The sequence below is a fragment of the Polypterus senegalus genome, chromosome 10, assembly GCF_016835505.1.
Source record: "Polypterus senegalus isolate Bchr_013 chromosome 10, ASM1683550v1, whole genome shotgun sequence".
NCBI lineage: Eukaryota > Metazoa > Chordata > Cladistia > Polypteriformes > Polypteridae > Polypterus > Polypterus senegalus.
Window position 1 is genome coordinate 180,715,840 of NC_053163.1, and position 20,892 is coordinate 180,736,731.

The following is a 20,892-nucleotide window of genomic DNA, read 5'->3' on the forward strand; positions in this document are numbered from 1 at the left end:
GTGCCATCTGCCGTTGCCAGCTGAAACTCTACAGTGCAAAGAAGAAGCCATTTCTAAGCAAGATCCACAAGCTCAGGTGTTGTCACTTGGCCAGGGATCATTTAAAATGGAGTGTGACAAAATGGAAGACTGTTCTGTGGTCAGACGAGTCACGATTCGAAGTTCTTTTTGGAAATCTGGGACGCCATGTCATCCAGACCAAAGATGACAAGGACAACCCAAGTTGTTATCAACGCTCAGTTCAGAAGCCTGCATCTCTGATGGTATGGGGTTGCATGAGCGCGTGTGGCATGGGCAGCTTGCATGTCTGGAAAGGCACTATCAATGCAGAAAAATATATTCAGGTTCTAGAACAACATATGCTCCCATCCAGACGTCATCTCTTTCAGGGAAGACCCTGCATTTTCCAACAAGATAATGCCAGACCACATTCTGCATCAATCACAACATCATGGCTGTGTAGGAGAAGGATCTGGGTACTGAAATGGCCAGTCTGCAGTCCAGATCTTTCACCTCTAGAGAACATTTGGCGCATCATAAAGAGGAAGGTGCAACAAAGAAGGCCCAAGACGATTGAACAGTTAGAGGCCTGTATTAGACAAGAATGGGAGAGCATTCCTATTTCTAAACTTGAGAAACTGGTCTCCTCGGTCCCCAGACGTCTGTTGAGTGTTGTAAGAAGAAGGGGAGATGCCACACAGTGGTGAAAATGGCCTTGTCCCAACTTTTTTGGGATTTGTTGACACCATGAAATTCTGAATCAACATATTTTTCCCTTAAAATGATACATTTTCTTAGTTTAAACTTTTGTTCTGTGATTTATGTTCTATTCTGAATAAAATATTAGAAGTTGGCACCTCCACATCATTGCATTCAATTTTTATTCACGATTTGTATAGTGTCCCAACTTTTTTGGAATCCGGTTTGTATATATATATATATATATATATATATATATTATATTCTAGCTGTGTAAGCCCATGCTGTAAAAAGCAGCCCGGGCTTTCAGAAATCATGGATTCTGGCACTTCAATCAATCAAACAATCACATCAATTGTGTATTAGTGGCTAAGTGAGTTTCTCTCTCCTCGGAGGTTTCGTTTTGCCGATGTGCTCGCCTCCCTTGTCTATCAGCAGCTAAGCGAGTTTCTCTCTCCTTGGAGGTTTTCTTGTACTGACGTGCTCGCAAACCTTGTCTATCAGCATCTAAGCGAGTTTCTCTCTCGTCTGAGGTTTCGTTTTGCCGATGTGCTCACCTCACTTGTGTATTAGCGGCTAAACGAGTTTCTCTTTTGTCGGCAGTTTCATTTTGGCGACAGAGTCGCTTTCTTTGAGCGTCATGCTGTAGCCTTGCACTTCTAGGCTGGACAGACAGACGAACACACTTCCATGCATAGACATTTATATATAAGATATATTATATTATATGTATATGGTGACAAATGGATGGGACGCCCCTTCTGCATATATTCTGGGGGAACACTCATGGGCTGCACAATATCTCCCCCGGGTCACTAGATGGCAGCCCCCCTGGGTGGCAGTGGTGCCTCAGATTCCTGCAGGGCTCCATGGGAGATGGAGTCCTCCACAGCCCTGTTGGGACCCGGGGCGGCCACCAGGGGGTGCTGCAAGGGTTCCTGAGCCCGTCTGGGTGGTTCTTCAGCCACACCTGGAAGTGCAACCAGAAACAGGTGATAAAGCACTAGGAGCACTTCCGGGTGGACTATAAAAGGAACCAGCAGCCATAACTCTAGAAGGAGGAGGACGAAGCTCTCTGAGAGGAGTGGTGGTGAAGAGAGTAGTGTGCCTTTTGTTTTGTCTTTGTGCTTCGTGGGACTGTGCTGTGGCTGAGGGGCACGGGGAAGACGTGTCCCCCAGCCGAAGAAAAATAAATATTTGTGTTATTGTTACGCGTGCCTCCCTGTCTGTTTGTGCCGGGTCGGGCGCCTATATAGTGCCTTTCTGCAATATTTACAAAATGTTTGCACTCCTGTACCATATCTGGCCTTGCCCAAGGATCTGGATGCTGCCAGCCAGAGAGAATTGCAAAGAAAGAGATTGGCAAAGGTAAGAAGGTGAATCTGTGGACGTGTGGAAAAAGGTTGGCAGCCCCACTGTTGGCACACATCCACTTTGCTCCACTAAGTCTCTTTGAAGAGCACACAACTATATAGTGCCTTACCTTATAACCTTATCCTTTATTGTAGGAATTAATTATTTTGTATTTCCATTTTTTTCAGGATCCTGGGTAGTACACATAGTGATACCATCATAGTGGGCAGAAAATCTGATAAAGTTGACTCACTGATGCTACACATTCTACCAAGATAGACAATGGTGTCTTATTCTAACAGATGTAATCGCTAAAACTGTGAAATCAGCATGTAGGCAAGTGGGAACAACCCTAGAATTTAGTTGGCACAGTTTGGGCATGACTATAGCTAACCCAGTGGGTGTAATGCTGATGCAAGCACCCCCCGCTTAACAATCTGTTTGTTTCAGAAAGCCATTGTTGTAGTTGTAGGTGCTGGGATGACACAACTGGAGGTGGGCGCATATGTCAAAGATGGCTAATGCTCTTCCACTCAGCTCTGCACTGGACAGGTCATGTCAGTAATGGGGGGCTGAGGTAACACAGAATAAGAGATTCCACGGTGCTCACTTTTAATTATTCATACATCCTTTATGTGGCTAGCATAGAGAGCAAAGTGATTCATTATGGCAGTGGATTTTCTCTTTTAACCGTTTACTCCAGTTTAACCAGGACTCTGTTCCTGACATTAATTCCTTCTTGTATTTTATCATTGATCCTGTTATTATTGATATTGTTTTGTTTAGTTATTTTATTAATATAATGGTATGTCGAGTGATTCTTTAAATTGCGTTTCCTGAGCCTAGGGAGGCGGGGCCCCCTCCTTTTTCTTAGGCAGTTAAAGGCTCCTTACAATGGCTGCTTCAGCACTCAACTTACTTTATGTTTTGGATTTCCTGGTTTTAAACCTTTGCTCTTGTCAAACGGTATCGTTTCTGGTTTTTGGATTTGGAATTGTTCACTTTTAGGCTTACATTTCAGACAAACCTTATTTACTCCTGCAATTATTACCGTACATTTTAAATATGAAAGGAAGACTATTTTGTTTTTTATTTGCTTACAACTTTTCCTATCTCGCTGTGTGGACATTTTTTGATTTTAAAGCGTTTGCCCATTTTTGGCCTGTGCAGGCTGTAAGCCTACCACTAGAGTTATAGGCAAGGCCCATTTAGAGTGACGAGGAGCAAACTTTGTGCACTTCTTGTGTGAGAGTGCAGGTCCAGCTTTCATATTTGAGGTCTTGACCTTTCTGAGTTTTGTGAACAGGCAGAATCAAAACACCAAAGAATTTTAAATTATGCTAACGAAACCAATCCTAAGGTATTTACCTATGTATATAAAATGCTGAGGGTTGTCTGTCTGTCTGTCATGCAAAAACTCGCGAACCATTGGGCCTTCATCTCAGTCTTAATCAAGAGCTTATGCTGTTACATGACTCAAGAATCAGACTTGCTGGCTTCCTGAGTCACATCATTCGGTTTTGGGTCCTTCTTATGGCAAATGGCAGTGCAGTGACAGAAAAAACTGCAGTGTGTGCATGTCACCCTGAAGCTTCCAGCTTATATTGCTTTAGTAAAACACGCTGTGTTGACACAGAGTACCGAAGCTTACACTGAAATCCCATTTCCACTTGACTGACGTCATATGGACCTTTGAACGTCACTGAAAAACTAGGAACAGGCTGGCATCCTCAAAGTTTAGCACAATCCCATCTACTATGAAAGAGAATGCAAAGCTAATGCTCATGTTTCATACAAAGATTAGGTTGAATTAAATATGGAGTCCACAACTAGAAAAAAGCGAGTGTGGGGAAATCCTGACCTTTATTCCAACAATATTGTAATGAAACTTATAACATGCCGTCAGTACTGTAGGCTGCTGTTGGCACATTCCCTAAACCCCCTCATACGCTGGCCCTTTGGCTTTCGCTGTTTCTCTACAATATTCTCTAAAACCTGTCATAATCCTCTGTGCCATTTAATTTTACTCTCCAAAAAGTGTTGGAATAATATTAATCTTCCACGTTGCCTCACAGCAAAAATCTCCTTGCTTGGAAAAGCTGTCACATAATTACGAATCAGTTATGACTTATAATGTATTTATAATGGTTGCTATTATGGAAGTAAATTTCATTTGTAGGCAACACATTTAAATGCTATTTTATTCTAGAAAATTGTCGCACATACCAACATATACATTTATTGCAGCATTTTTATCTTATTCTAAGATCAAAATGTTAGGCTTTTAGTGCACTTGTCAGACTGAGGCTACGCAATCAACAAGAGGCTGCATGTGAGATTTCCCAGCTGGCTGTATGAAGGTCATGACTGCTATAATTTCTGTAAACTACCAAATGTCATTATTTTTGAAACTCTGAAACATCAGGAATAAGCCTCAAAGGCATCCGGCCATCACTACAAAATACAAATACCTGTACTCACAGATCCCACTCAAGTTAAGTAGAGCAAATTCAAAATGTCCAGCCTGCCTTTATAGTGCTGGGGGCGGGGTCTTAACGGTAATGGATGGGTGACCCCGCCTCTTGGGGAGTCACCCACAAAATGCAAGGAACATAAGAGAACTGCAAAACACACATAGATATTGCATAACACGAAATTAACAGATAATGCAGAATAAGACGAACAATAATAACTGAACAGAACAATATCTTTCTTCTTCTTTCAGCTGCTCCAGTTAGGGGTCGCCGCAGCGGATCATCTTCTTCCATATCTTCCTGTCCTTATCATCTTGCTGTGTCACACCCATCACCTGCATGTCCTCTCTCTCCACATCCACAAACCTACTCTTAGGTCTTCCTCCTTTTCTCTTGCCGGGCTTTAAAATCCTTCTCTCAATATACCCAGCATCTCTCCTCTGCACATGTCCAAACCAATACAATCTTGCCTCTCTGACTTTGTCTCCCAACCGTCTAACTTGAGCTGACCCTCTAATGTCCTCATTTCTAATCCTATCCATCCTCGTCACACCCAATGCCAATCTTAGCATCTTTAACTCTGCCACCTCCAGCTCTGTCTCTTGGTTTCTGGCCAGTAACACTGTCTCCAACCCATTTAACATAGACCTTCCCTTTCACTCTTGCTGATACTAATCTGTCACAAATCACTCCTGTCACTCTTCTCCACCCTGCCTGCACTTTCTTCTTCACCTCTCTTCTACAATCCCCATTACTCTGTACTGTTGATCTCAAGTATTTAAACTCATCCACCTTCGCCAACTCTACTCCTTGCATCCTCACCATTCCACTGACCTCCCTCTCATTTACACACATGTATTGTGTCTTGTTCCTACTCACCTTCATTCCTCTCCTCTCTAGAGCATATCTCCACCTCTCCAGGGTCTCCTCAACCTGCTCCCTACTCTTGCTACAGATCACAATGTCATCAGCAAACATCATAGACCATGAGGACTCCAGTCTAATCTCGTCTATCAATCTGTCCATCACCATTGCAAATAAGAAAGGACTCAGAGCTGATCCCTGATGTAATCCCACCTCCAACTTGAATGCATCCGTCGCTCCTACTGCAGACCTCACCACAGTCACAGTTCTCTCGTACATATCCTATACAACTCTTACGTACTTCTCTGCCACTCCTGACTTCTTCATACAATACCACAACTCCTCTTGAGGCACCCTGTGACATGCTTTCTCCAGGTCCACAAAGACACAATGCAACTCCTTCTGGCCTTCTCTATACTTCTTCATCAACATCCTCAGAGCAAACATTGCATCTGTGGTGATCTTTCTTGTCATGAAACCATACTGTAGCTCACTAATCATCACCTCACTTCTTAAACAAGCTTCCACTACTCTTTCCCATAACTTCATGCTGAATATAAATAATAAAAACAATAGTAGAAAGCAAACCATGAAGCAATTGAAACATACATGTGAGAGGACCCCTGACTTGACCATAACATTAACGATGCTAAAACCAAAATTAGACAGAAAACTGGCATCAGAATTGAACTCAGGTTGGGAGCATACGCTGATAGCACGTGGTCGTTCCCACCACATGATGAACCACCTGGACTGCAGCAGGTGACACCTCAGCACCATACGTTTATGGTGGATGGAGTGCCAACCCTTCCACCAACCCCAAAGTTGTCCCTGTAAGTTGGAGGACCTGCAGGTTGGATGGAGCAATTGCAGGTTAAGGGCTTTGCTCAAGGGCCCAATGGAGTAGAGTCACTTCTGGTGTTTACAGGATTCGAACCGCTAACCTTCCAATTGCCGGTGCAGGTCCCTAACCTCAGTGCCACCAAACTCAGCATCCCAAAAACATAATAAATAAATGCAGATTTAAAAATAAGCCTCCAAAAAGGAGTAAAAAATTATAGACAGAAAATATTCAGCTCATACCCCTGAATTTACCCGTAACTCAGGTGTGTTTCTGTCAAAAAAAAGATTTTCGATTAGGTGGGACAGATGCGATTCGATTTACTAGATGACTAACAGCAATAAACTGTTTTTAGAAGTAAGCAAAGAGCCAGCAGACACCCTGCTGCTGAGATGCGTTTCCCCCTCGAGGTCTATGAGCAGAACAATCTTCCTTCTCCTGTACAAACTTGAGAGGCAGTACTTCATTTGGCAACACTAAGTGCAATTTCAGCATGGCAGGTCGAGTTATCGAATCAACAAGTCTAGCGGATAAATCCGAGTAGAGTGGACTCAATTTTATTTCTTCACAGTACTGCCAAAACTCACACAAAATGTGCAAAATCAATACTAAAATGAAAAGGAATGCAAATGCAGCTTAATTTATTTAGGCCTGAAGTAACATCTTGTTTAATTCACTTAAATCTAACCACTCGCATGTGAAGAAGCACCAAAGACGAGTGGCCAATTGTTTCCTCGTTTTCTGTTTCATTAACTGTGTCGTAAAGACACAGAGCCATTGCAGCAGGAATTTCAGACAACACAAGTCTGATTTAGATTTTCTCTGATATTCCGGCAAACGCTAATCGCATTAATGTTCAAATGTCATTTAGTACCATAACTCATGGAGCGGGATTGTCTTACGGTTTTTATCATTTTATTTCAGCCCAGACCAGTGGGGTTCATTTTTCATAACCGCAGGTGTGTGTGGGTAGAAGAAAAGCTAACCTGTGCATCATTGACCACCAGGATTTCCATTCGTTAAGGCCCCACGGCAGGACATGTGAAGCACCTTCTTGACAGGGTGGCATTAAAGCCCCTTTTGGACAGGATAAGTTTAACACCAGGAGGTGTGAGGGATTAAATAATTATTACTGGAGGTAAGCTTTGTAGTCTTAGTCTCATTCAAATCACTCATGAAGAAAAATTAGACTTAGGGGTCACATAGTCATTTAGGGGTAATATAGTTATCGTGTATGAAGTGTTTTGGTATGCTTTTCATATTAAAAATATACCAAGTCCTCCAACTTGGGGGTCGGTGGCAGGATTGGCACTCCAACCACTTTAAAAGAATCTCACACTGCTCCACCGCACTTGCAGTAGCATGGTGCTGAGGTGTCACCTGTTGCACGGTGGCGCTCAGGTCCTAATTTAGATCCTGAGGTGGTTCACTGTGTGGTGGGTGTATCAATGTGCTATATCAGTACATTCTCCCAAACTATATTGAATCTATTTACAAGTTATGTGCCCATTAAATAAGAGAGAGATCCATGTTTCTAGATTGTAGACGCTCTGCCTGAGATGTGTTCTAGAAGTTGTATCCTTGGTAGGTGATCCCTTACCCCTTTCAGAGCTTATATTTATAAAGTGTTTTAAGATGTAAATATTATCTGTTTAGCTTCAGTTTCCAGTTTGTCCAGCCTTGAAGAAGTGTGAATGTCACACGGGTTGGACGGGCATCCCGACCAGAGAAGGGGATGACTCCTTACCCAGATGGGAGGATCCGAACAGGCACATGGGTATTCTGACCAAGTGACGGCCGGAGGAGATGGATGGATAGCCCACCGGAAGTGGAAGATATTGCTAGGGACTTTTTATTCCCCCAGAACTGGAGATGGCAGCAGCCCTCTGTATCTGCACCCATTTGGGAACCAGTAGGAAATTCTGGGAGATGAAGTCCAGCAATACTGTCCTGCTGGGGACCATGGGTGCCACAAGGGGGTGCTGTCGGGAGATGCACTCACTAAAATTTCATGTGACCCGAAAGTACCTCCATCGGGCAGTGGCCCTAGCACCAGAAGTACTTCCGGGTTCTTAATAAAAGGGACTGCACTCCCTTGTCCAGGTGAGTCGGAGCTGGGAGGACGTAAGCAACAGTCAACTGGAGGAGGACAGTGCGGTGGTGAGAGGATTTGGGAGGAGGAATTGTGATTTGTGGAGAGAGACAACCTGTCTTTGTGCTTTTGTTACTTTGAGGAGGTGAATTTAATAAACCTTCTGTTATTTGAACCCGAGACTCACTGTGCGTTGATGTTCAGAGGTTTGGAGTACACTGACGTCCCCTGCTTCTATCACAGTAGATTCCCAAGATGCGTCGGCCTGATGGAAAATAATATGACTATTCATTGTTAGAAGTTTTAATTCTGGACACTATGGTTACTTCGTCCCTCTGGACTACTTCATTTCTAGATAAGGGTGTTTGACCTGACCTGGTATATATGTATATAACATGTCTAAAAGGATGGAAGCTGTGTGCTCAAATATATTGTTGGAAGCCTTTGTGCTCGAGTTGTAATGTTATCTAAAATATTCAATATTGTAAATATTAATGTGTAATACAGATTGGGTTAACTAAATATACTTATTTGACAATTGACCTCCCTGCTTCTTAATTGGTATTCCGCTCCCAAACTACCCTGAACCTGACTTAGAAGTAGCATAAAGGGTTAATAAATGGCAAAAGGTTGTTTAAGCAAATCAGGAAAACCAGATAAAGGTCAAGTGAATGACAAGGAACCAGAAGGTTCTGGGTGATGGTTTCAAAAGTAGCTGACTGTCATGTACCCAGTGTCACATTCACAGAAAACTCTATTAAAGAATAAGAGATGAATTCAAAAGTACTGGGAAAGACAAGAACGTAGTGAAATGGGACTTTTATTTTGGGTGTGTTAAGTTAATGAACCAATCAGAGTAAATGTCAGATGCCGTGTAAGCGTTAATTCAGCTCGGTTATGCAAACTCAATTGTCTGTAAATGTGTCTCTTTGCTTTTATTCTGTGTCCATTTCCTGACAACCTCCTCCCAGGGCACTGTCCCTTAGTAGATTGCTGTACAGAATGCTGAAGAGAAATAAATGATGGAATGAACAAGTTTCCTCCTGCCTGATTCCTGACTCAAAGAAATCCTAGTTTAATATATTTCCAATTTAATTTCTACCACACTTTTTATGGATTGCACATTCACATATCATTAAATATTAAGGAGCCATTTAACGTTTATAAAAAGGCTGTAAAAAATAGCACCCGGTTTACGTTACTCTCAAGTGAATCAACATGTCATTAAAATTGTGTCATTTGAGCGATTTGGATCGGATTAAAATTACAGAGTTCCTCCAGTAATTATTACTTTAGACAGTACTTGAAATGGAAATGGGGGATGGGGTATCCCCTCTGAGGTCTGTAGACATGCTAATACATACAATCTGTATCATAATTAGGTGTGGGTTTGGGTCCCCCTGGAAGGTGCAAATAGCCCTATTGTTTTCAGAAATAAGTGTTGCTAATGACGTTACAAATACATTAATTACTGATGCTCATAAGGTAAGAACAGGGCAATGCCAGTGCAGAGTAGCGGTGTGTGCCAGCCCCCTTCAAGCACTGTATTTAATAGAGCTTAATTCTGACCCAAAGGAGGAAGCTGGCGACTCTTGAGCTGCTGTGTCTAGACGAGTCAGTATTTATCGATTCCTGATAAACACTCAGTGTTACGGTTTGAGTTTCAATTTCATTTTTTCATATTCCCCAAGAACCTTTTAAGACTTAATTATTGCTTTCCAGGTCACAGTATTCATTTCTTTTAGTTTGGATTTCATATTCAAGTACTTAAGACTTATTTTACATTATTCCACGATGGCATTTTTAAATGTTCATAAACATTGAAATTTTATGGGTGCTATGACGTTACTATGTGATGATGGCCAGAAGTAAAGAGTGAGTGTAACGGACACAACAGTATAAAGGTCAAAGTGCACATCCTGGTTATTTAAGGTTGTGATCCAAACAAAACTTTTGCTTATGTTGTTTGAAATCACTTCGATTTTTTGCCACGACATTAAATAATTTGACTCCTCAGTAACAAAATGAATTGCTATGGACTCACTCCACACAACATATCAGTTAGATATTGATTTGCGCTATGGTAACTGCTGGTGACCATCTGAGTCAGAAATGATCCTTGTAGTGTGACCTAAAGGAGTGACTCCATTAGTCAGCCATGCAGAGACCATCTATGAACACTGTGAGGGGAGCACTTCCTGGTGACATCAACGGATCACTTTCTGTGTTAGCCTTCTACTTTTCTGCACAGTTTCACCACTACACTTCACCCATCCACCATGAAAATCCCATCCTCATTGCCTAGTGAATTGCCGTTGACTAACAATCCAAACCATCTCAGTTCAGACATTTGTATTATGGTAACTGCTGGTGCCCAATCATGAACCTGCATCATCTGGCTCAGTAGCAATCTCCTTGCAATGAGAGCAACAAGACTATCATGAGTACGGTGTAATAAAATGATAATAAATATATGTACATAGAAAAAAAATACTTTGGAAACCAATTGTACTTGCCACAGGTTAGAATTAGTATATAAATCTCAGAAACTGACTGGTCAGCTGGCCTGGGGGAATACAGGTGGGCTGAGATGATAGGGGATTAACAGGCCAGCATAGCCTTTAATGGAAGGCACAGTAGATTTTACAACTCCTTCTCTCAGGAAGAAAGAGTGGACTGGAAGGCAGGTTTGAGAAGGCAGATCATGATTTAATTACCTGTAGAAGCGAAGGTCTGTGATACGGTTTCCATAGTTATGGCTAGAAATCCACAAAAGTAGAAAATGAAATAGTCTTTTATTCCTGAGCTTTCAAAACCTCAGGTGTCATCATCAGAGGAAAATGATTTGACATATAGGAATCAAAGGCAATAAATAGTAAATGACAAAGTCGGGGTAGGTGGGTGTGCATATGGTGGGCTCATGTCCAAGTGTCTGTTAATGGCATTTTGATTTCATAGCCACGATTCAGGCAGCTCTGTAGCACCCTTAGTATTGTTTTCAAGTTTAATAGTTCGTCCGTACATCGTTTCTTTCTTGTTTGTCTTAAAATAAATGTGTACATCCTTTAAAACTGAAGAGAACAGGAACAACCATAGACTGGACTGAGGGGTGTGCTGGACCTTTCAATCTGTCTGAGCTTAGTCACCGGTGAATGCACCTCCGCCCCAAATCAAGAAGATGCACCAAGAAGCTACAGAATTCCTTTAAGTTAAGGCTGATACAGAGACTTCTCTATTTCTCTCTCTGTCATTTTCCATCCTGAGGGGACCATCTCTATTGGAGGCCATGTTCAGACAAACCATGCTGCTCGCTTATGACACTCAATTCAAAGCAGAGGCGTCGGCTCAGCCAGGCCCACCCTGATTGGTCATAGACCCAACCAATCAGTGCATTGTATATGAAATTTTCTGTTAAATTGTGTAATTGACTGAGTATTTGTTATTTTATCTTTCCTTTGGTTTCAAAGCAAAATCTCAAATCCCATTGGTTTATTAAATTTTCAATAAAATTTTGTTACGGTCGGTGTATGTGTAACCTGATTGGTGATAGTCATTAGACAGCTCACAGAACTTTAAGTTGCTTAACTGAGTATTTTTAACAAACACCAAGAGATGTTTTCCTATTTTGAGGGATTATTTCTGACATGACGAAGCAAACAAAAATGCCAAGGTTTTTCAAACAGCATCATTTAGATGAAGAGGAACGCCCGGGCACAAATCAGACACACAATATACAACAGTGTGCGGCTGAGAAAATGACTGGAACATTTAAATCGTGTGTTCATCTGACGAGACTGTGGCTTTAGCGGCCCCAAAAGACAAAAGTATGCTGTGACAGAACCATCCACGATTTGTCAGCCATTGACGTACCAGCCGTCATTTCCATTTATTTCTGACAACTATGATAATGGGACAGGCGTGACGTTTCTCTGCAAACGTGGTAGGAACAATTCAAATGGATCGAATACAGCATAGCGAAAGATGTCGTGTTCTGCAAAGCCACAATGCTTGATTGCCTTGCTAATTTTTGCTCAGTTTTTGCATGGCCCTAATAATTCAGTTACGTGAATGTACCACAGTATGAATAGATGTATTTTCTGGAAAAGTATGCTTATATATCCTACTAAAAACTAGAACACCCATTTTGACACAGGCCCACCATAACATCTGTTCCTGGCTACGCACCTGGTTCAAAGGCTATGTGGAAGCAAAGACCAAGCCAGACCCGAGACTAATCAACATAATAAGACAGAGAGCCACCTGGTAGCCTACATGTATTATCAGGTAGTATTATGTTAACCAACACTCATTGTACTCTGCTATTTGGGGCTTTTATCTATAATTAATGATTAATTAATGTGTCACTTTTTCTCCTCCCTGTCCTTGTCCTTAAGCTAAATGCATGGGGTTACAGATGTAAAAGAAACGGAGAACTGCTGAACTACAGTGACCAGGCTGGTAAGAATAAACCTTCAAAGGCTGTGAGTATGGGGTTGGAGGCATTCTCTTCCAGTCAAAATAATAAAGAGGATTAAAAAGGAAATAGGGTCTCCCTTGGACCCTCCACGATAAAACATGAGATTAGCCGAACTTTTGCCATTCAAGTCACCTTCTGGTCACTTTTTCTCTAAACTCCTGCCATAAAATGTCACACTCTTCAGCTGTTCTGATTCTCAGGCTTATAAAACTCAAGACTTCAGGTTTTGTTTTCATAACTAGACTTCTGTGAAGCAACCATCCAAAATCAGCCTTATCCCAAACTCTAGAAGTAGTCTCTGGCTGTTAGTTACAATAAGATAAAAAAAATGATTACAAAAAGAAAGTAAACCAAAAGACGATTAGCACAGCAAAAGGGTGAGATTGAGGAGAGCCAGAGCTCCGAACCAGGAAGACCAACAACAAAGGACTGACAAAAATTCAAAATACGAGGACTGAACACCAACATGAAAAGAAGCTAACGATCGCTTAGTTTTTAACCTTCGACCTGAAGACCTCAGCTGTAGGTGTTTTTTGTTGTTGTTTTTTGGTCCAGTGCTAAAATGTGTGTCATTTTGCAGTCACCCCTTGTCGTTCAACATTGTCTTTAATGTCGAAGCAGGGGGGCTTGTATTGGAGGGGCACGCTGAACATCTTTCATATCAAGGTAAGGCATGCATTATGCAAAGCGAATCTGAAAGGCACTTGAAACTTTGGACGAGGTGGCACCACAAGATTCAAGCAGCACCTTCTGATGCCAGTCTGGAGGGCATCATTGCTCCTCAAAATAAATGATATGGCAGCCACTTAGTGACATAAGTGAACAAGGGACAAGCATTTGGAAAACGACAGAAAGCAGTCCTTGACAAAACACCTATCTGCCAAACCACAGCTTAGGGGGCACTCGCTCTACCCTGCATGTGTTTGTCCACTTGATCACAGGGGCTACCCGCAAGTGACCCCAGATCTGGAGCTAAGAGACACAAGCAGCAACCACAGGGCTACCAGACAAGAGATGTTCATAGAGACCGCCATCACATATACTGTGCCAGAAGTGCTTTAATTCAATGGGTGACCTCGTTCTATACAAATGACATGCTTTATCCCTTATATAGCGCCTTGCTTTGGCAGAACATGGAACGTTAAATCCGTACAAAGTCTTCCAACTTTGTCTAACATAAATGACTTTCATACCAATGCTGTTCAAAACTGTTTTATGTTGCTGAATATAGCGCCTTTCAAAAACACCCAAAGACTATAAAACATAGATGTCAGCTTTATTCTGGGACTCTTTACCAAACCCTGCCCTGCATATTTCTTATTTTATACACCCTCTTTCTTTGTATGCACAATAGTTTTTATATGTTAAATGCTATTGTAAAATATAAACTTAACATAACATTCTCAAACCTGCTTAATCCAGTTCAGGGAGAAGGCAGCATTGGGTACAATGTGGCAGGATTGGACAGCGTGCCAGTCTCTTGCAGGGCACACACACATCTACAATGAGTAAAATTTGCATTTTTACGTCTTGGAGGATTTGGCATGAAAACTGAGGGAAGCACAAACATGCAGACGCCACACAGACAGATGGGGGATTCACAGCCAGGAATGTGGATTTGTGAGGCATAACCATGCCACCCTCACTAACCACTGTGCCACAAACAGTTGATATTTTAAAAACAGCTTTAAATTGAGGAAAACCTACATGAAAAATGTAAAAAAATAAATAAAAAACAAACAACCTCACAAGACAAATGCACTGAGAAGCAGCCCAGCAGAAACACGAGTTTCCCTTTCACCGCCTTGCCAAACTGGAATGTTTTGCAAACACAAAGTCGTTTTATCCAAGCTGATAAGGTTTTTAGTTTTTTCAGGCAGCGCGCCAGACCAGCAAGTTCCAGAGGCAATCAGGGAGCTAACAGCACTGACAGCAGAAAGCAGAATCTGAAAATAGGGAGAAGTTAAAGGAGGTCAAACCGAGAAATGCTTGTGACTAGCGAGCCTCAGCCAGCCTAAACATCTCAAGATGCAGCAGGCGGTTATGAGGGGGATATCAGTGAAGTGAGCCAGCAAGCACGGGGTCTCAGACGAAAGGCATTAAGAGCAAACCAAGGCACTATACACCGTGTCAAATCCAATGAACACCATTCATGTGCAAAAGGGCCAAAGGCCGGCAACACACAAATAAAAAGAAGCAGAAGAACCCAATTATAACAGATGTGTCTATTTAATATAAAGCCTTTCATTCATGAATCATTTAATATGGTATCATTCAAATCTGTCTATAATACAGTATCTTTCATTCATATACAGTATATATTCATATTTTATATCTATATAGACCATGTGGTATGTTTCCCCAAGGGTGATTCAGCTCGTAGGATCCTCATTGTTGGGGAGCCGAGTGGCTGGACCAGGCCAAGGGTTTGCCCACGTAACACCCGGCTGCGGCAGATAGAGGGTCATTTCCGGAGGGTGGGACTGGACCGTGTGTCTGCCTGGGGGGGTTGCCAACCGGGATCCTCAGTTGTTTCATCATGTAGTGGGTGCAGTAACGCACTGTACCAGTGCAGGCTCCCCAACTTGACTTGATAGGGGGCATTGCAGGACCCCAAAAACATATACACAATCATATGGACTTGGGCCAAGGTTGACCATTTCTTCTAAAGAAACTAGGGGGCTTTGCCCCCTGCTCACTTTGCTCGCCAACCCCCTGGGCCTGTAGTATGCGCTAGCCTCTTTGCGGTTCTGCCACTCGCAAATTGGGATGCGGATGTACAATTTAAACAGATTTTTATTTTCATGGGAATTGTTACATATGCATCAAGTTAAAGTATAACTGCCCGTGATTGAATTTCGTTTCTTTCCGTCTATTACATAAAATAACTTTTTTGAAATGTTTGGCTCTGAGATTTGTTAATTGTCATAGCAATAGCAATTCTAACCAGAAACGGTTAACATTTTAATAGGGATGGCATATCAAGATCTCCTTTGTTGTCTAATATTATCCATGGAAGATGTACTACATTACCTTTCTTGGATACATCCTTCTTTCTACAGTAACTCGGCCGACCGGATTGTGTTAATGGTTGTAGTTATTCTTCGTGATGTTGTAAGTTGTTGTTTTCATCTTCCGCAAGATCACCACCAACTGTTTCAGCATAGTCTATTGATATGCATTTAACCAATTTGCCGTGTAACCGTTCGACATTATTGGACGAATTTAACCAATTTGCCGTGTAACCGATAGACAATTTTCGTGTTAATTCGTTTGACTTCATCATTTCTCTGTGCTAGGATTGCCCATGTACTCATTTCTTCTGTTGTTAACCCTTCGGGATGAAATTCTTCAATAAGATTTGGACAAAATGCGTCTTCTTTTATAGGAAAACTAGCAAAATACCCGCGCTTCGCAGCGGAGAAGTAGTGTGTTAAAGAAGTAATGAAAAAGAAAAGGAAACATTTTGAAAATAACGTAACATGATTGTCAATGTAATTGTTTTGTCACTGTTGTGAGTGATGAGTGTTGCTGTCATATATATATATATATATATATATATATATATATATATATATACACACATATAAACATATATATATATACATATCCATACATATCTACATATCTACATATACACACACACACACACATATATATATATATATATATATATATATATATATATATATATATATATATATATATATATATATATACAGTCTTTGGGGTGTGAGCAACTGTTGCTGGGGGTGCCAGAATCCATGAAGGAAGAAAAATGAAAAACATTATTTGTACAAAATCTTAATTTATTTATCCATTCCTAAATATTTTGTATCAGTGCAATTCTCTGCTTGTTAAAACTCCCGCTCTTACGTGCAAGTCTGCGTGGATATTATGAACTATCGTATCTGTTCAAGTTCTATTTAAATTTTAAATAGAAGGAATTTTTATTTAGTCGACAGAATATTATTCCGGAATAAATCAACTCAAACCTTAAATAACTTATAATATTTTGCTCTCCATAAAAATATATCCTGTCTAAATTATACAAGTTAGAAATAAAGTAAACGTTAAAAGAACAAACATTCAAATTTCTTTACTCTTATGTAATTTTATATAAAAATAAACTTAAATTTTAAATATCCCAAAAGATTTTGCTCTCCATAAAAATATATCCTGTCAAAATTATACAAATTCAAATATGAACATGCTGCATAAAAAAACCTGGAAATATAAATAAAATGTGTTCTTTCAGCAATAACAAATCAAATCATTCAGTTGTCTTTGCTCATGTCATTTTCAGAGCTGGACGCCTGGCATCTTTTTTTGGCAACAAGTTCGTTTCTGTTTGGTGTGAGGTTCTGTGTTGTGGAGATTCTCAGGATGGACTGCAGGTGCTCATCAGTGAGGCGACTCCTGTGTGCTGTTTTGTTAGTCTTCATCACTGAGAAGAGCTTCTCACACAGATATGTGCTACCAAACATGCACAAGGTTCGAGCCGCATGTAGACGGAGCTGGAGCATTTTTGCGGGAATGGAGTGAATAAACTGTGCGGGCCCTGCAGTATCGTACTTTGCCTTCAGTGTGCCATTACACTGCAGCTCAATCACCTCCATCTGAATCTGCACAGGTGCAGTTTCCACATCGACGGCAAATGGGTTGCGAAACAACTCAAAATTCTTTTTTTGTTCTTCAAAGTCACCAAAGCGCCGTGCGAACTCAGTGCGCAGTGCGCTCAGTTTATCAGCAAAATGCGTATTTGGGAACACCGTAGTGCGACTTGGTTCAACATTACTTGGCAACAGGGAAAGTGGGGCAAGTTGCACTGGTGCATTTGTGTCTCCCATAAAAGTAGCTTCACTTGAAATCACTTTGTGATTTTGCAACGGTAAAAACGTCTGCTGAAGTGTCAGATTCTTCTTTAACTCTTCTGCTTTCTGTATCTTGTGCATTGCATTCAGGTCTTTCAGGTTATCTTGATGTTTTGTCTCATAGTGCCGTCTTAGATTAAATTCTGTAATTACAGCCACATTAGCTCCACAAATGAGACACACGGGTTCAGTAAACATATACTCAGCCTCCCATCGGTTTTAAAGGCTCTATGTTCAGATCACCTTTTCTCTTTGGCAGCGTGTGGGCTAGCTTCGCAATAACTTGCAGCATCATAAGCTAGACTTGATTAATGCGGTAAGTGTTCGGCAAGGCAGCTGAAGCGCTGCATTATGGGATCTGTAGTTTATTGTGTTACCAGCGCTTCATCTCCCCGGGCCATTAATAACAATAATATATAAAATGATCTCGGGGCGGATATAATTACAGCCGGGCGGATGTGGCCCGTGGGCCTTGAGTTATACACATATGGACTAAATAGAACTTAAAAAGAAATATTTTTTTGAATGTGATTGCGCAATTCAGATCGAGTTGATGCACACTACAGTACATCGAGCCCGCGTGCTATTGTGGTTTTGCCTGCGTGCCTCAATAAGTCATCCTCCCCTCACTCTTACTTTTTACCATTCATCTAATGAATACACTGAGTATGGCTTTACCAAAACAATCATTGATCGCGAATAAAGTATCCATTATTCATAAAGCTTCAATTGGTGATCTGTCTTTCTGCGTTAACCGCATATTTTTTCATACGTCTCAAACCAAGGGGATGTGAGGCTAAAATGAATCGAGAAGCATGCGTACATACTCAGTGCATCCCCTCTCGGGAATTGAACCTCGGAAGTCGGCGCTAGAGGTGAAGCCTCTACTATTGGACCACGGCGTGCGGTTTGTCTATTTGAGCGTAGCAGTGTAATTCGGTTTTTGTTCAGCACTCTTTGGAACTGTTGCTTTTTGTCTGCGCACTGCGTCAGTTCACGTGAGCCACTGAATATGGTTTTATATGTCGCTTCTAATTGTTTCGCTGCCTTCTTAATTATATAATGCATGTTTTCTTCAGCGCTTTTTGTAGCTCTTCCTGGTTTTCTACGTAATGCGTGATTACGTGAGAGGTGTGATGATGTCACACGAAACTCCCCCACGGCTTTCGAGCTCAACTCCATTACAGTAAATGGAGAAAAATAGCTTCTAGTTATGACCATTATGCGTAGAATTTTCGAAATGAAACCTGCCCAAACTTTTGTAAGGAAGCTGTAAGGAATGAGCCTGCCAAATTTCAGCCTTCTACCTACACGGGAAGTTGGAGAATTAGTGATGAGTTAGTGAGTCAGTGAGTCAGTCAGTCAGTGAGGGCTTTGCTTTTTATTAGAATAGATTAAAATGAGGAAAACATTAAAATGTATAAGAGCTGATAGCGCAGGAAGTGTGTCTGACAAAAGCATTCACACGACTGAGAGGTGAGGTTTTGTTTGAAAATGTTTGAGAGGAGGGCGTGACTTGAAAAAATCTGAAGGCAAAAGTCTCGTCTCGCAGGACTTGAAAAAATCTCTCTTCCAAAAAGTCTCGTCTCCAAAAAGTTTTGTTGCGTCTAAGGATTTTTTTTATATAATAGAGAGATATACCAAAGTTAACACAGTCACAGAGCAGGATTCTTTCTTTCTTTCTTTCTTTCTTTCTTTCTTTCTTTCTTTCTTTCTTTGTATATGGAAAAATGAATGAATGGTCCTCCTCCCTGTGGACAGTGAATGCCATCTAGGATGTCCCAGGCTGGCAATGAGAGCACTGTGTGCCATGGCACAGAGTAGCTCATGACAAACCCGGCAGAGGGCTTTCATAGTGGTCATGGAGAGTTGGGGTAGGTTGACCAGAGCCATGACTGATTCATTGCAATTATTACAGAATTAAGTTGTCAGGAGCCAACCCTGGATAAGGCACCAGTCCATAGCAGGGCATTCCATGCCAGTTTGAAGTTTCAAGATGCAAGACATGCATGTCTTTGAAATGGCACAGAGACATGGAAAGAAAATCCACACAGACGGTTCTCAGGCAGAGGCACCCACCACTAAGCCTTCCATTCGTAATCCCGAAAATGACGTTGACTACGGAATTCTGTGTAATGAAGTAAAAGAGGCAACACATTCAGTACAGCAGAATGAAACAATCAGCTTGTAATGAATATTAATAAAGAAAAAATGAATAACAGAATAATGGAGATGGTCACAGCACACAGTGCCTGCCAACCTGAAGGATATAAGGAGCAGATTGCAATGAAATGCCGGATGCTCGATCATCCCGAGGGTACAACTGCAAAATAGATGAGGCATCTGCCGGCCGGCCTGCTAATGCACTGCAGTTCACTGAGGGCACTGGAAGCGCCAAGAAGGAGCCTTAAAGCCACACTTAGCTCGCACTAGGATCCCGGCTTCTCTCAGACGGCCACAGAGATTCACTTAGCCGCGGCTTGCTACTTGCTACTCTTCTGAAAGTAACATTCAGAAAGCTGGGAAAAGGCAGCTGGGAGGGGAGGCGTTGATGGGCAAAGGCCACCGGCTTAGAGGGCCCTGTGCACAAACACATCCCACTGCCCCGCTTCTACCAATGCGCCAACTGGTGGAGTGTGGGAGGTGACAGCGCATTGTTTCTGGGAGTGCAGAAAAAAAAATAACAGCATAGGAGACAGCGGGCTGCTTCAGACTTCGGCCTGCTGCGCCTCACCTGAAGTGTCACCTCCGAGTTCTGAGTGCCAGTTGAGCCACTTTTGGGAGAGTAGCCGAGCAGATCTCCGTATTCGTATGACGATCGGGATTCAGTGAACAGAGTTTTACTGAACTCAAGTAACTGATGCCATCTTGAGCCTGATTCTGGGGTGGTACACAGCCAGAATAGAGAGCATACAGTCACCCCGAGTGACTAGAAGCTGGGGGGCATGGTGCCCATATGAGTAGCAAGTGTGAGTCGGGTGAGCTGGGAAGAAGATGCCAAACTTAGAGGACGGGTCAAGGTAAGCAGGATGCAGCATCGCCCACTGAGTGCTGTGCAAGGCCCATCTAATCTCATGCAATCAGGGCATAATGGGTATTGTGAGCGGATCATGCAGAAAGTAAGGTGTCCACAAGTCTCCAAACCATCCAAATGCCCAGTAGAGTGTTGGGAAGCCATTACCAGAGACCAGCCAACAATTTCAGTCTGGTTGATTCTC

General features: G+C 41.9%; 1 protein-coding gene across 10 annotated transcripts in view; it reads right to left on the minus strand.

Moving 5' to 3' along the window:
• LOC120538390 (band 4.1-like protein 1) overlaps nt 1–20,892 on the minus strand; it is a 329,511-nt gene that overhangs the window by 210,921 nt on the left and 97,698 nt on the right. The window lies entirely within an intron of this gene.